Here is a 17,325-nt window from a genome sequence, read left to right on the forward strand (position 1 = left end):
TGAAATAATCATTTGCGACCCTTGATCGGGATTAAATTCTGAGTGGATCTTGTCATTTCTGTCAAATGTAATAATTCCAGCATCCACAAACATTGAGCTAGAGCGCTATATTTTTGTACCCGACTGTCCTTTTTCCATAGGCAGGTCAAGTTCGGCCCAATTGTTGGAATACAACGGTACCTCCTGATTTTCGGTATATTGAGAATTTTAGCTAAAATTTTTAACTTACTGCAGTAATCTGCCATTTATATTAAAAATTTGTCAACAAAGGTCGATGTTTTAATCTAGCCTCCATGTAACGATACCTCCAGATTTTAGGATTTTTGATGAGTTTAGCTAATTTGATATTTCCCAATGTTCACAAATCTTCTCCACATACGTCCATGTTTTGGTATAGTCCATTATAACGGTACCTCCCGATTTTAGATGTTTTGTTGGCCGGACTATCCAAATTTGACATTTGAGATTCACAGTTGTCGCAAAAACCAGCAAAACTTTACAATTTCGGTACATGTTTTGCCCTAACTTAGGCATTTGGTCATAAAATATCCCACCTAAAATTTTGGAAACCAAAGAAAACTAATTTTTCAATTTTAGTCCAGAATAGTTTATTGTGGAGAGTATAAAAAGTTCGACCCGACCGAACTTTAAATTTTTTTACTTGTTTTGGTTTACTTTGCAATAGGTCTACTATCGAATTCCATATATGATGATAACAAAAATGTTGTGATTTTGCCAAGGAATATCGAATTTGGAATATCTGTTCTCCACCTAATACAAACCCAAAGCAAAATTCGAGTCTTGTCTCAGGGCAGCTATTTTTCGGCACCTTTAGGTGTTGCTGTGACGGCTCCCCCAATCCACCGCATTTCCTGTATGACAGTAATATGAGACGGTCCGCAAACTTGGTCCTTGAAACGCTTAGAGAGGATTGTTCTTCGCACGCGGCACTTGTTAGCTCATTATTACCTTTACCGTTTCTTAATGAAAAATTCCCAGGTGACAATATGGGCCGGTCAGTGTCCACTTGAGAGGAAATATGTACCAAGATAAACCTTAACCTCCCCTTAACCGTTACCGCTGGCATCCAACATTCTCTACATCACTTTAAGGGATAAAATTTGTGCATACGAAAAAAATCAAGAAATAATGTTTCGGAATTGCTGAATTAGTATCCATAATGAACGTCTCTGATATATAAGAACAACAACAAACAAAAGTTTATGATCCTTTAAATTTCGATTCGGTTGACCACCATCACCACTGAAAACAGATTTAATCTTAGATAATAAACTTGTTTTTCACTCCGCCTATCTCTCACCCTCCGCATTTCGTTGTCTATCCTGTTTGCCACATAATTAAAATCAATGTACGGCTAACAATGTCTATTACCAATGACCTTAAACAGATAGACTAACAGAACGAACGACCGACAGACGGACTGGCAGGTGGGCATCATTTGTCCTAGTAAACAAGAAAATAAAAACCTCCCACGCATAAATGTTACAAATACACTAACACTATGACAAACATAAACAGATGGAATAATGGAAAGTGGGAAAGAAGATGGGGGGACGGGGGCGAAGATTTGGCACGCACAAAACATATTTTAATGGAGAGGGGTCGACTTCACGGATCATGGTAAACATCAAAATTTGTTAAATGCTGACTGAGGCAACGAACCATCAGCCTCCTTATCAAGCACAGCAGCAACAACAAAAACACTACCAGAAACACGAATGTTATCAGCCTTGTTGACGACGGTGTGTCGACGTTAATGTTACCAAAAACAACAACAGCAATGGCAAACACAAAACTTTTTTTTTGCAAAGTAGACAACGGAAAAGCTGCTGCTTGGCCAAGATGGTGGTGATGAGGAAAGAAAAACTTATTCACTGAAAAAAGAAACTTTGACATTGTTGTTTTTGTTGTTGTTGGGGGACACACAGCTAGAAGTATCATTGTTGTTGTTTTGTTGCTATTTTTCCCTTCTTATAGTCATTTCATTTTTCAAGACCATAAGAAACTGTTATACCTGGCCAACAGATATAAATAAAAGTAAAAGTAATTTACTAACACACATAGTACAAGTTAAGATACATATATACATATCGATATATGCATGTCTTTGTTGGTATGAATTTCCATAAAGACATACAGGGTATACCAAGTCTGTGAATGTCATTTTCTTACAATAGAATATGCAAAATATACTTAAGTCGACGACAGCGGTCGTTCCTGACGAATTTGGTATAATCTCATTCTTGAATGTTTATATGGAAGTATACGAATACTAGTGTGGTTTTAAAAAAATCGATGTTTGATATTTTATGCGGCACCCCACTAAACTGTTTAGTTTTGTTAGATTTTAAGATTGCTAAGGTTTGAACACAATCGCAATATGTTAACACGGGCCTCAAAGTTTCCATGGGCTAATATTAAAATCAGAGCCGATTTTCAAAATTGTTTGTAGGATTACTTGTTTAGTTACAGAAATGAACTGGTAAAAATTTCTAATCGATTGGACAATAAATGTGGCCTTTAGAGCAATGGAAACTTTGAGGCCCCAGTGGCACGTGTTAACATAATCCGATTGTGCTCAAACGTTGGCAATCTTAAAATCTAACAAAACTAAACTTTGAGTTAAAATCAGTCTAGTGAATACAAATAAAACGTGAAAAAGGAAAGAACATAATTCATTGAGCCGAATAACGCATTACCAAGCTATGTAAAAATGCTAGATTTCGCATTGCCAGTATTCAAAAAATATGTTATTTTGCAAACATAAAACTACTTACTTTACTGATTACAATGTAATGAGTAACGGTGGCAGAGGTCCGATTTCAAAACCGAGGGTTGCAAATTCAAAACTCTGCATTGACAAACAAACAAAACAAATTTATGATGGGTCGTTAATGTGTAAATGTAACCTTAAGCAACCCTTCCGAACAAAAATATAGAAGCTACAAAAAACCATTACCAAGTCATTTAAAGAAGTTACTTCTGCATTACTAGTAGGCAAAAGGCTGCACGATAAATATCTGGCCTAACAATGAAAGCGCGAATATTTACCATCAAAAATAGTTGATTGCTTTCTTAAGTAGTCTCAAGCATGATTTATTAACCGTACTACGTACATTTCTCAAACCGTAAAGTCGCCACACAGTCAGTTTTGCTGATGAAACAGGCGATCTTTTGTTTCGAATGATTAACCGATTCGGTCCAACATTTAGCTTTCGTTATATTTTGTCGAAAGTTAGTTTAAGTTCGAAAATGGGTTGTATCGGTCCACTCCTTCCGATACCTCCCCCACAAAAGTTCGAAATTGTTCGGAAAATTTATGCGCACGATAACTCTTGAAGATAGTAACCGATTTGGTCCATACTTTGCACATTGTGAAATTTCTACGAGACTTAGATGAGGTTCCAATATGGACTCAATCGGTCCACTCAAAATTTCGGAAGAGTTCAGTTTAGAAAATGCTCTCGAATTGCTTTAATTTTTGTTGTAACAACTTGTATTCACTGCCCGCATTCACATGGACTATATCTTTCAACTCCTTCGGGTACCTCCCACACAAAATTTCGGATTTTAAGAACTGCACTCGAATCACTTCGATTTTGTTTGAAGCAACTTGCATTCGCTGACTCCATAAACGTTTTTTTTTTCAGGGGCAAGTCCATACTTCTTGAAAAAACAGCAATACCGGTTCCCAACATCCGGTATTTAAAAAATGCACGATATCTCTTGAACGGGACAAGCCACTAATATTATTGGATCCACTAATATTTTGTACAAATTTGGTTTAACTTCTAAAATGGCCCATATCGGTCCTCCCCTTAGGGTACCTCCCCCACAAAATTCAACGTGCAGTTTAGGGTCTGTTCGAAAATCTTTTGGAAACCTATACCGATGCTGTTCGTTGTGGTCCTGTTTACAGCGATATTATGTTTTCAATGGACAAGTCCATGCTTCCTGGCATAATGGTCCAAACTGAAATGACTAGAGATATGCCCTCAGCCTATGACTGTACGAACAAAAAGCTGCACCGGTGGACCTAAGCAAATCCCTGATTATACCCAACACCACTATGTGGGGAAGGTATTATAAGTTGGTTTTGGCCAAAAAGTTTGTAACACATCGAAATAATGGTCGTAGACCTATACTTATATATACCAAATTTAATGTATCGATGAGCTGAGTCGATCTGGATATGTGTGTCCGTCCGTCTGTCTGTCCATCTAAACCTTGTAATCACGCTACAGATCACAATTTTGATCGGATCGTTACGAAATTTCGATGGTTGATGGGGGAAGAAACCTTTACAATGATGCAAAGTTGGTTGGCGTAGGTGGCCAAACAACGGGGATATCGCAATAGTCGGTAATACATCCCGTTTTTTAATTTTTCTGTTATCACGCTTCTGGTCGCAATTTTGATCGGATCGTCACGAAATTTTGATAGTTAATAGGGGTGCAAAAAAGGAAGAAGGATGTCGATTTTGGTGATGGTCTTCAGGAGTCAGATGTGGCATAAAACGTACATATGTGGAGAAAAATGCAAAGTTTTATTCTTATGCTAATAACTTCGCTTTAATAGCGGTGTTCCAAAATCAATGCCTATCAATGGAACAAGAAAAAGATTACCATTACAATGATGTCAAGTAGGCTGGCTACCATTTTGTTTTTCTTGAGTTGTAATGACGAGTATCCCAGCTTCGTTTGGGATATTGATCCTAATTGCATTACCAAAATTGGTCAAATACCAGAGATATAGGAAAAGGCACTCAAATATCCCAATTTCCATTTTGTGGAATTTTATTTCCAATGCGGATATCTATGCTTCTGTTTGTTTCAAAAGGTTCCGGTTAGATCTTTATAGTCAGTTTTATTTTTGGGGCATGTGGGTGAGGCCGTTTTGGCGCTAAGCGCCTCAAATATAACGATGTGCAAGGTATGGACCAAATCGATTACTCCATTGTAGAGTCATCTTGAGCATTCTTTTTGAACTTTTGTGGTACCGAAAATAAAATCGAAATAAACGTCTTAGATCTTCTACATCAATATAGCCATGACCGTCCGTCTGTTGCAACACTCTAGAGTCCGAACCTATTAAAGTAAGTGGATTTTGGTCATATGAATTGTAGGTCCGTAGAACTGTTGGTATTCAACATGGGCTATATAGATTAGTACCATTTGCCAACCGAATTGGTTATATACATATAAGTTTTGTGTATTCCAGAGATTAAAAAAACCAAAACAAACAAGTAAAAAAAGAATCAGACGGATTCAAAAGTGTTGCAGAGGAGGTACTTGAAGGAATGGACCGACATAGTCCATTATGTAAATGGATCTTATTTTGGGAGTCATATACATATTTTCGATAGATATCGATTACGCCAGTCAATTCAGTGGGTCATCGCATAACTTTTGGACCAGTTTGCCACGGAAAATATAATATTGCTTTAAACAGGACTGCAAGGAGCAGCATCGAGATACATTTTCAAAGGATATTCGAACAGACCCTAAACTGCAAATAGTTACAAAAGTTGAACTTTTGTGGGGGACCGATATGCGTCATTTTAGATATTAAACTAAATTTGCACAAAACATTTGGAGATCCAACGTTTGGACCAAATTGGTTGCCCCGTTTTAGTGACATGTTTTTAATATTGGGGGGAAGTAACGGAAGTTGTGGACCGGTATTGCCCATCTTCCAACTGAAACTAAGTTTGGACAAAATGTGACGAAGGCCAAATTTCGGTTGATCAGTTCGAAAGTTATCGGTTGATCAGTTCGAAAGTTATCGTGCTCTATCGGGCTGATTTCTCAAGAAGTATAGGCTTGCCTCTAAAAAAAACTTGTACCGCCGTTATTGAAGCGAATGCATGTTGCTTCAACAAAAATCAAAGTGATTCGATAGCAGGTCTTAAAGTGAACTTAACCGAAATTTTGTTTGGGAGATACCGGAAGGAGTGGACAAATATAGTCCATATACGAACCTGATCTATATATGGTAGATATATTAGGATGTGTAAAATACGGACCAAATCGGTCACTACCTTCAAGAGTTATCGTGCGCACAATTTTCCAAACATTTTTGATCTTTTGTGGGGGAGGTACCTGAAGGAGTTGACCGATATGGCTTATCTTCTAGCTTAAACTAAATTCGGCATTTTTATATATGGTAAATACCAAAAATGTTTTGCAATCGATGAATCCGAGTTTCACCCATTCAGAATTCGCGAACTGTTAATATATTCTATATAATATGACTGAAAATCTTTAAAATGAAGTGTTTTAGGAGGAATTCCACAGTGTCGACCATTAAAATTAACTTTCGTGGAAGCTGTGTTGGGTAAAAATGGGTTGAAGCCAACAAGTTTTTTTTTATCTCTTCCGATTTCTGGCTTAAACTTACATTTTATAGACCTTCCCCCAAGAAAGAACCACAGAATACTCCATGGGCAAGAAGATGCTAGTGTATGATTTTTCGATCTATGCATCCACCTAAAATTGATGCTGACATTTTGAAGCCGGAATTTCGGGGGTTTTTTGAATTTTTTTAATAATCCGTACGCGCAACAAGACGTAATAGGATTATAGAACTCGTGTTTTTACGTCGTTTAATGTATATCTCATGAGTGTGCTCCTTACCGTATCCTAGTTATTGGAGCCGAAAGGCCAAGATTTGATGCTTGAATTTTCTTACAAAACCTATTTTTTGCGTGTAAACTTTACAAGTGTCATTGAATTTCCTTTGAAACCCGCGTGAATTTAGTTTTTTTACGCGACGGATCTAATGAGCCCTTCCGTGATCGAATCCATCCACTAAAATCCCGGATATAGATACCTTGAAAAGAGGAAAATTAGCAAAAATATATTTTGACAAATCCGCGTACTAAATCGCGATTTTCTTTAATTTTTTTTACATAAATGGAATCCTTTATACGCGATTATAATATTTGCGAAAACGTGTGTCATAAATTAGAGAGATACGCGAGTAATATGGGTTTTTTACGCAAACTAGAATATGGAGGCACATCCGCGGTTCTTGAAGAATCTATTTGAAATGGGTGTATATTGACGTATTTTTGATGTGTGCTACTGAAACCGGATGCGCATCAAAATCGTATGCACATTGCACGACTTTCAACCACATTAAGGTTTTTTGCATTGTGTGATGCAACTGGCGGCACATTTCGGCCGCTGAGCGAAACATCGAAATATGTATAAATATTGAAAGAGATTGATCCGCTTTATCCAAAATCGGATGCGCATCAACCGACTTTAACTAATTCGCGAATTACAGGCTTTTTAATTTTCATATTTTTTGAATGATGATATCGATATATGTTATGACAGTAAGCAGTTAAGCTTTCGCGATTCTAAACCATATTTCTTGACAAAGTTTTAGCAGAATACTTCAATTTTTGTATTGGATTTTAGCAAAATAGTTGGAGAGCTCCCAAATATGTTTTTTTTTTTAATTTGTATACTGCGGTAAATAAAAATTACAATTTATCAGCGAATTAATCTTCACCTATCCTTAAGCCTAAATGTTTGAACATTTGTGCGGGAAGTAGCGAAAGAAGTGGACCTACATAATTTGATATAAGTTTGCAAGAACATTTACGATGTGCATAGATGGGACCAAATCTGCGTGCCATTTTAGTTGGTGGCCGAAAGATCTTTACAGTTTAATTATTTCCGTCAGTATGGACTTACACCCGATAACAATTTTCCTGTCGTAATATGAGCCGCAAGGACTAGCTATTGTAAAAATATCAAAATGATCATTGAAATGTCCTCAAAAGTGCACAGTTGCGAAAAAAAAATTCATTTTGTGTTGGTGGTATCCGCTATAGTACGGTCATATTTGAACATGATTTTAACGTGAAAAAATATTACTATGCGGAAAGGTTGAACCAATGTCAATGCACTTAGTAGGTCACTGCGAATTTTTTCGAACTTTTGGACCATTGTATAAGGAAGTATGGATTCGCTCACGAAAACCATTATATCGCTGTAAATAGGAGCACAAGAAGTTCTTTCGGTAAAAAATTTGCAAACTATCCTGGAACAACCATAAAACTGTATTTAAGCAAAAATGTTGAACTTTTGTGTGGAAGGTACCCAAAGATGTTTTCCAATATATACCTTCTTGGAACTTGAGGTACGTTTAGAAGAAATTTTTTCTATATGCAAAATTGAGCTGATGCCAGCCAGCAGGGTTGTTAAGAGTTTTTTGGACATTATATCAGGAAGTATGGACTTGCTCCCGAAAGTAATTGCACCGTCGTAAGAGGGTCGTGGGCACAACCTGTTCCAAAAAATCATGAAAATCATTCTTCTAAGATGTATTTTCTTCTTCTTGAGTATGTTTTGTGCCAAAATTTTTAAAATATTGTGTTAAAGGTACCCGATAGAACTAACCGATATAGTCCATACCACGATTTAACCCAGATATGCCGAGTGTACTACATGTAGTACACCTATTATTTGTAGGTTTCCTGCTTATTTTACTTTAAATTTTCTAATAAACTTGCTAAGGCGTTACAGAACATAACGGTGAACAAAGCGTAGTTTGATAAGTTTTATCTAAAGTAATTGCTTGTGAAATTTGGAAATGTGTGAAGATGCCACGCAATCAGTGCGAAAAAATTGTATATGCATATTTTATTTTTGTTAGTTTTCTATCTTTTTCTAATTTTAACAGTTGTAAAAATCAATATGTAGTAAGAGTATATGGTAATATTCAAAAAAGTTTTACAATCGTTGAAGTTGAGGTTCACCATTTAATAAGTCGCGAACTGTTAATATATTTTATAAAATATGAATACATTTATATATATTGAAGTGTTTTAGCTACGATCTCATAATATGGACCATAACAAATAATTTTCGTGGAAGCTGCGCTGGTGGTAATATAAAAAAATGGGAAAAATGTGTTGAAGTTTACAAGTTTTTTTGTGTTCTTTCTTGATTTCTGGCCAAACCACGGAAAATTCAAACCTGTGCTCAAAGAAAGAACTAAACAATACCCCTTGGGCAACATGGTTCTATTGTATGACTTTTCGATATATACACTGCATCCCCCTAAAATCGATGCTGACATTTTGAAGTTTTGATTTCAGTGTTTTTCGAATTTTTCTTATAATTAGATGGTGCAACTAGATAATAATCGAAACTAGTTTATAGGATTGTAGAACTCGCGATTCCACGTCGTTCGATGTATATCTCATGAGTGTGCTCCATACAGCTTCCTAGTAATAGGAGTCCAAAGGCGAAAATTTGGTGCGTAAATTTTCTGAAAAAACCTATTTTTTGCCTTAAAAATTTACAACTGTCGTACAGGTACCCCTGAACCCCGCGTGATTTTAGTTTTTTTACGTGCCGGATCTAATAAGCCCTTCCGCGTTTGAATCCATCCACTATAACGCCGGATATAGATACCTTGAAAGTAGGAAAATCTGCAAAAATATATTTTGACAATTCCGCGAATTTAACCGCGATTTTCTTTGATTATTTTTACATAAATGTAATCCTTTATACGCGATTATAATATTTGCCAAAAAAATGTGCCACAAATTACAAAGATTCGGGAGTAATATCCCTATTTATCCCAAAATAGAATGTGGTGGCACATCCGCAGTTCTGGACGAATCTGTCTAAAATAATTTATATTGACGTACTTTTAATAGGCGGCCATTGAAATCGGATGCACCTTATAATCATATGCACATCGCGTAATTTTTGCCCACTTGAAGGTTTTTTGAATAGTAAGATGCAACTGATGGCACACTTTGGCCGCTGAATGAAACATGGGAAAATCCATGCATATTGATAGACATGGACTCCCTGTATCCGAAAAGCACATGCACCTCAACCGATTTAAACCAATTCGCGAATTATACGGTTTTTAACTTCTATGTTTTTTCTTCGATTGTAATTTCAATATTACTCTTTACTTCTTATTTCTATTGCTTATCACAGAAAGCAAATATACTTTCACGATGACTAATTACTTTTCTCGTAGAAGTTTAAGCAAAATACTTCAGGATTTGGATCGAAATTTAGCGAAATAATAGAATAACTCCCAACATTTATTTTTCAAATTTTTCGTATTTAACCAAAAATAGATTTTTGAAATAATTTCTAACAATAAGTTTCCGTTCTTTGTTGTTGCTGTAATATGTAAGTTATAAACGCGATCTTTATAATTTTGGTCTCACATTTTTCTACGCGTTGTCTAGATTCTGTGCGTATTTTTAAATTATTTTTTTAGAGATTTTTTGGACTCTGATTTAGAATAAATAAAATTTATTCCAAGATTTCTTCAATATTTGTTGATTTTCCGCGAAAATAAAAATAAATTTTGCAAATATTTTAGCATCTACGGATAGATATCAAATGCTGCTAACGATTCGTATATAAATGTTCTTATTACAACACAATAGGAATTTTTAAATATATTTTCTTTACAAGAGAGTAAAACCGCATATAACTTTTGAGTGCAGCATCCAATTTTGTGAACGCGAACAGATTTGAAACCACGATTTTTTTCGTAACCCATGTACCAAAAATGGCGGATGTGCTCGCCAAAAAAGTTTTTAATTTTTTTTCTATGTAATTGTAAAGGAAATTTGAAATTTACCATATGCCAAAAAATTAATTATATGTGATTTTAGTTGACATATTTCCTAGCGTACTACATGTAGTACGTTCGGCACTTGTGTGTAAAAAATTAAAATTTTATTTGTACAGATTATTATCATTAAATGAGATAATAAAGCCATTAGAAGAAATATTTAAACAGTTTTTGCACGATTTTTATGGCTTTGCAATTGTACCCGCCGAAAGTGTGTATGCGAGGGCTACTAGATAAGTTTCTGGCCTAGGGAAAAACGGTCGTTGTGTCATAAAACATTGATGTCGTGCAAGAAATCATAATGCAAAATCGTCATGTGATATACGGTGAGATAGAGGCAACCTCTATCACTTTTTTCACCAGCATACATTCGATATTGCATGGATACCTGTCCGTAAAAAAGGTTTGTTATCGTTGGAACCTCCACAATTTGACAATCGCTCAAAAAAGACTCGTGTCGATTGGTGCAAAGTAATGATGAAAAAATACGATAGCGGCGCTTCACAAGACGTTTATACGGTCGTCACAGGTGACGAATCATGGATATATGTATGCGTATGAGCCCGAAACAAAAAAAAAGACGAGCCAAATCCAACTAAATTTGTTCATTAAAGAAGCACTTTGAAACAAATGGTCGCCTGTTTCTGCGGCTAAACTGATCATATGGCGACTATACGGCTTGAAAAACGTATGACAATAAATTCTGAGTGGTACACCACAATTTGTTTGATGTCTGATGTCTTCAGAAACGAACAAGAAAAGTCGAATCGTTGTGCACCATGACAATGTGATTCAAACCAAAGCATTTTTGACCGGAATTAATGGGTCATCCGCCGCACAGCCCTGACTTGGAAGCTAATGTCTTCATTTGATTCCCGCACATAAGGAAAAAAGTTGTGGTCAACGATTTTCGTTGCCAGAAGATGCTGTTGAAGCGTTCAAAAACCATGTTTTGAGGATGTCTCATCCGGAGTGGAAAAAGTGCTTGAACAATTGAGTTGAGTGCTGCCAAAAGTGTATAAATCATGATGGAGTTTCAGGAGTTTCAGGAGTTGTCACCGATTGTTAATTTATTAATGGGATTCGATAGTAAACATATTAAAACTAATGAAAGCAAAAAATTAGATCAAGATATTGGAAGATTTGGGCGTGGCGTGCTCCTAAAGACGAAAAATGTTTCCCAATTTCGGAAAATTTCTGGAGAAAAGAAACAGATATTTCTCAGAAACTGTTACAGATATTGTGTTCACTGTTTTTTTTAGGTAGGTAGGATTGATGCCTTTAAGAGTCGTTTTAATAAATTAACGTAGCGTTTACACGAAGTGAGCTATTTTAATTTTCCTCAGTTACTAAAGTTTAGTGCAATTCCACGCTTAGTGGACTAGAACTTTTAGGGAACAGCTTGGAACAAAGTTCCGTTTTCACAGCATGATGCCAGAAAGTGTCCTCTTTCAGCCCATATATACTTTTCCCGTTCCGTCCGTTCAACACTTTTTTAAATTTTTTGAAATTACATGGGTAAAAATGTGTGTTTTAATACCCTCAGCATTTATGCTAACGAGGGTATATCAGCAAAAATTTCTAAAATCGTCTTTTCCATTTCAAAAAAATCAAAAAAAAAATTTTGATACTACATCTATGATTTTTGGTACATAGATTAAGAAAAAAATCGTCATTCCAAATCTGTTTTCGTTACCAACTTTGATCGTTGCGCGCAAAAGATATGACCGTTTTAGTTATGCTAATTAGAAACCTTAAAATAATGTTATATTGAATGTTACAACATTTGAAGCGCATATAAACCGCGTAATAGTGGAAATCACAAGATGCGCATCCGATTTTCCAAAACAGCGAATCAATCCCTCTTATTTGATATACACTTTGTGAAATTCCATTTGGCGACCACGATGTAGCATCAGTTGCATGTTAGGGTGCAAAAAACAGTAAAATGCCCGTAATTTCCACGAAGTACATTTGCCTTTTATGCGCATCCGATTTCAATGATCACCATTAAAAAATACATCATCCTATGTCATTTCAATGCGATACATCAAGAACCGTGGATGTAGCATCGTACTCAGTTTTTAGAAAAAATCTATTATATCTCCGGACTCGCGAACGTTTTTCAATATCTGTTTTCGCATATTTTAAATATGCGTTTCGCTCTATTTATCTAAGTAGTAATAACACATCTAAAACCCGTCTTAATACGCGATATTTTCAAACACATTTTTTGCAGATTTTCGAAATTTGAGGGGTATCATATCCGCCGATCTAGTGGATGGATTTAGACGCGCAAAGGCTTGTTAGATTCAGAATGTAAAAAAAACTAAATTCACGCGGGTTTTCACTGAAATCGAATGGCATTTGTAAATTTTGAATCCAAAAAACTGTTTTTTTAGAAAAATTTACGCACAAAAATTTCGACTTTAAGCTGAGATTGTTGTGAACCTTTGAAGGCTACACGCCCGAGTTATACATCAAAAAATGCGTAATCGCGAGTGCTACAATCTCATTATTTCGATGAAGCACATTTTTGGACGAAATGTGTTGGGACGAAATGTGTTTCAGACAATTTAGAGTTGATTTAGCCATGTCCGTCCATCTCTCTGGCTGGAGCGCACGATAACTCTCGAACGGATCAACCGATTCGGTCCAAAATTTGGCTTTCGTAATATTTTGTCCAAACTTAGTATAAGTTTGAAGATGGGTCCACTCCTTCCGGTACCTCCCCCACAAAAGTTCGAAAATGTTCGGAAAATTTGTGCGCACGATAACTCTTGAAGCAAGTAACCGATTTGGTCCATACTTTGCAAATCGTGAAATTTGTTAGAGACTTAGATGAAGTTCCAATATGAACTCAATCGGTCCACTCCTTCGGTACCTCCCACACAAAATTTCGAAAAAGTTCAGTTTAGGACCTGCTCGCGAATCGCTTTGATTTTTGTTGTAAGAACTTGTATTCACTCCCACCCATACGACGTTACAATTTCATCAGGGGCAAGTTCATACTTCCTGCGAAAATAGCCTGAAAATTACAAAAAACCCTATGACACCGTGTATAGTGGTTGGAGCGCAAGGTAACTCTTGAACGGATGTGCCGATTCGGTCCAAAATGTGGCCTTCATATTATTTTGCACAAACTTAGTTTAAGTTCGAAGATAAGCCATATCGGTCCACTCCTTCAGGTACCTCCCCCACAAATGTTCAAAAATAATTGTGCGCACGATAACTCTTGATGGCAGTGACCGATTTGGTCCATACTTTACACATCCTAATATATCTACCAGATATAGATCAGGTTCGAATATGGACTCTATTTGTCCACTCCTTCGGGTACCCCCCACACAATATTTTGGATAATCTCACTCGAATCACTTTGATTTTTGTTGAAGCAACTTGCATTCGCTGCCTCAATTACGACAGTAAAATTTATTTAGGGGCAAGACCATACTTCTTGAGAGAACAGCCCGAAAGTTATGAAAAAGCCCTATGGCACCATACATATGTAGTGGCTGGAGAGCTCGAACCGAATACTGCCTTCGTCCACACTTTGGATATTGTAATATTTCTTCGAATATTAGATGAAATTCGAATGTGGTGCTTATAGGTCCACTCCTTCCGGTACCTCCCCCACAAAAATTCGAAAATATTCGCCAAATGGTACGAGCGATTTCTCATAGACGTAGCAACCGATTTGGTCCAAACTTTGGATATCTAAATAATGTCGAAACTTAGTTTATGTTCAAATTTGGGCCCTATCTGTCTTATCTTGTGGTACCACCCACACAAATGTTTAACATATTTGTGTGGTTAAGGGTCTGTCCGAGGATCCTTTGGACATTTTTATCGAAAGTTTTCCTAGTGGCCCTGTTTACAGCGATATTATGTTTTTCGTAGGCTAGTGTGATAAAAAAGCTCTATCTACCGATATCCCCGCAAATTTTTGAGCTTTAATCCTATCCATACTTTTGTCGATTCATACGCCTAACATTTTGAAAACCCCCTAAATACATACGTTTTTTTTTTTTTTTTTGGGAAAAAGTATTTAATCCACACAGGCTGAGGGTATATCTCTGTCGGCAAAGCCGACTGATACTTTTTTACTTGTTTCCATACCGCTTCCCATATATGTACATTAGAGCTTTTTCATACAAATTTAAATTTTTTTACATATGAGTTTTTATAAGATTTATAAGAGTTTTATGAAAACCCAAGGAGTATTTTTTCAATTTTAAAAAAAATATTTTTTTTTTTTAATTTTTTGTATTTTTATGGTTTGTTTATTGGTGTTTGGGCTTTTTTAAAAACTTAGAACATATGTAGACATGGGAAATGGGTAAATACCCAAATGGTAAATACCCATTAAAATGGGTAAATTGGGTACAAATGGGTAAATACCCAGGTATTTACCCAATATGTGGGTATAAACAACAGAAATTAAAATCATCCAAATAGATGCGAAAACGCTGCATTTTAGCAAATGTTAACTGGATATGAATAAAATGACCTTTTTCAGACAAAATAAAATGTGGACTAATGTTGGTCCATATGTTGGTAGATCTGTCATATATTGTGACAGCATAATTTTGATGTTTGAGAGCTTTTAGCGCGGTTTATTGTAGTTCTCCATGCAGAAAACCATATATGCTGGATCGAGATCCATACTTTATGATATATCAGATGGATTAAACCAAGATTTCAGTGGATAATCTTATGATTTAGGTCCTCCTCGACAAAGCTATACTTTTTCGTCAACTATTTCGCACAAGCAACTCCAACGATCGATTTGACATATAAAAAGTGTAGTCCGAGTGACTAAACCTCCTTTCTGGTATTCTTTTCGATTTTCTGTGTGACAGGAAAAAATTTTGATTTCAAAATAAAATTTTAATTTACCCAAATAAACACCCAAAAAAGAAATTTATGGTAGAATCCTATCTATAAACATATAAAAAAAATCAAAAACACTCATATTTTGATACAAAATATGAAAAAACACAATTTTTGATCTTGAATTCCTCTGAAACCGCTAGACCAATTTTGGTGGCTTTTAATGTATCGGAAAGCTGAAAGTGTTATCTGTCGAACAAAACCAGGAAAAACGATTCTGATCCACTGTGCGGTATATGTGACACCGTGGTGCAATGGTATGCACACCCGAGGCAACATCAAATTTTCAACGGTGCAAAATACCCCTCAGTGTAATGTTGGCAACATTTCCTGAGTATTTTAGCCATGTAAAACTTCTCTACAAGCGGTGTCTCAAGACGATAAACAGTAGGTCCCATATCATTGAGCTAATACGAATCGAGGTGCACTCATTCTGGAATATTATTATTAATTTTACTGTGTAACTTTTATATTTATATAAGCATATGGACTAAACATATCCTTTAGTCACTCATTTTTGGGATACCCTGTAAATTGGACGTTGAATAATACATATCTTTACAAAACAATTCAATATTTCTAAACCTTCTCCAGCTCCTCCTTCCATAGTCATTGTCCTGAATCTTAAATAACGTTACATAGATATAGATAACACCCACCATTAGATATGTATCAATGCGAATTTATTTATTTGTATTCTGTCTCGATTGTGGCTACGTGAGTGTGTTCATACCTACATACACACAACATACCTACATACATACATATACAGGTAAGCTAGTGCTCCTGCTACCCAATTCCAATTTCAGCTGCGGGCAAACACTTGTTATTAAGACTTATAAGAAAAATCACTTACCTTTAATTTGTCCTTAAGGTTTATTTTTCGATTGGTTATTGTCTTCTTCTTGTTGTTGTTGCTGTTTTTACTTCTTGGTATTTTTTAGCTTTAGCTTACACGGGGCTTTTGGATTTTTGATTTCCAGTTAAATAGAATTAATTGGATACACTTCGTTTATACTGATTTGATGTTTGACTTGGAAATATGATGGTCAGATTTTTATTTGTTTTAATTTTTTTTAAACTTTTTTCTTATTGATGTCACAAAGAACACAAATTATTTTTTTATATTTTTCAAAACGATAATATTTTCAATTTTATTTTCTCTTAAATTTCGTTTGGCAAAGTATTTTTTTCTTCTTTGAATTTTTTTGCACCAAATTTTCTAAAACGCAGATAAAATATTATTTTCTTTCTTCTCTCTTTTGTTGTTGTAGTTGTTGTCGTTTACTCTTTAGTTTCTAATTGAAATCCTTTAGGCTATTGTTGTTGTTTTTTATTTCACTTAAGATGTTGTTGCGTTTATTTTTTCTTTTGGTTTCTTTCTTCGAAATGGTTTTTTCTTCGTTTTCGTTTTTGGAATACCTTTGTGAATTTGTTTGTCTTCTTCTTGGGTATGTTTTGTGCCTGTGTTTGTGCGTATCTTTCTTTTGGTATTTATAAACAAGCAAATAGAAATACAACACTTTGCATAGCTTGGAATATTTCCCACTGACTGACTGACAGAATAAATCTGGTCTGGTGGCTAAACTAAACACTTTGACTGGCGCTTGACTGGTGGTTGGTCACATTAACTTGAGCTCAAAACTCTTCGACGTCTCTAACTAAACTGATATGAAAATCCTAAAAGACAACATCTTAAAAACCGAAACTATAAGCTGGCATGTGTGCCCATGCGGGAATGTATAACACTATCAATAAACATTCGTGTAGATACCCGATGAG

At 35.7% G+C, this 17,325-nt stretch overlaps 1 protein-coding gene across 3 annotated transcripts in view; it reads right to left on the bottom strand.

Annotated features, from left to right (window-relative positions):
- Ace (Acetylcholine esterase) overlaps positions 1-17,325 on the bottom strand; it is a 540,867-nt gene that overhangs the window by 500,160 nt on the left and 23,382 nt on the right. For all 3 annotated transcript variants that reach the window (XM_073960049.1, XM_073960046.1, XM_073960047.1), the window contains exon 2: positions 16,400-16,765. The gene's annotated coding sequence lies outside the window, so the exon portion shown is untranslated. The remainder of the gene's footprint in view (positions 1-16,399; positions 16,766-17,325) is intronic.

Source organism: Musca autumnalis, unplaced genomic scaffold, assembly GCF_047663935.1.
Source record: "Musca autumnalis isolate F117 unplaced genomic scaffold, ASM4766393v1 scaffold_1, whole genome shotgun sequence".
In the NCBI taxonomy this organism is placed as follows: Eukaryota; Metazoa; Arthropoda; class Insecta; order Diptera; family Muscidae; genus Musca; species Musca autumnalis.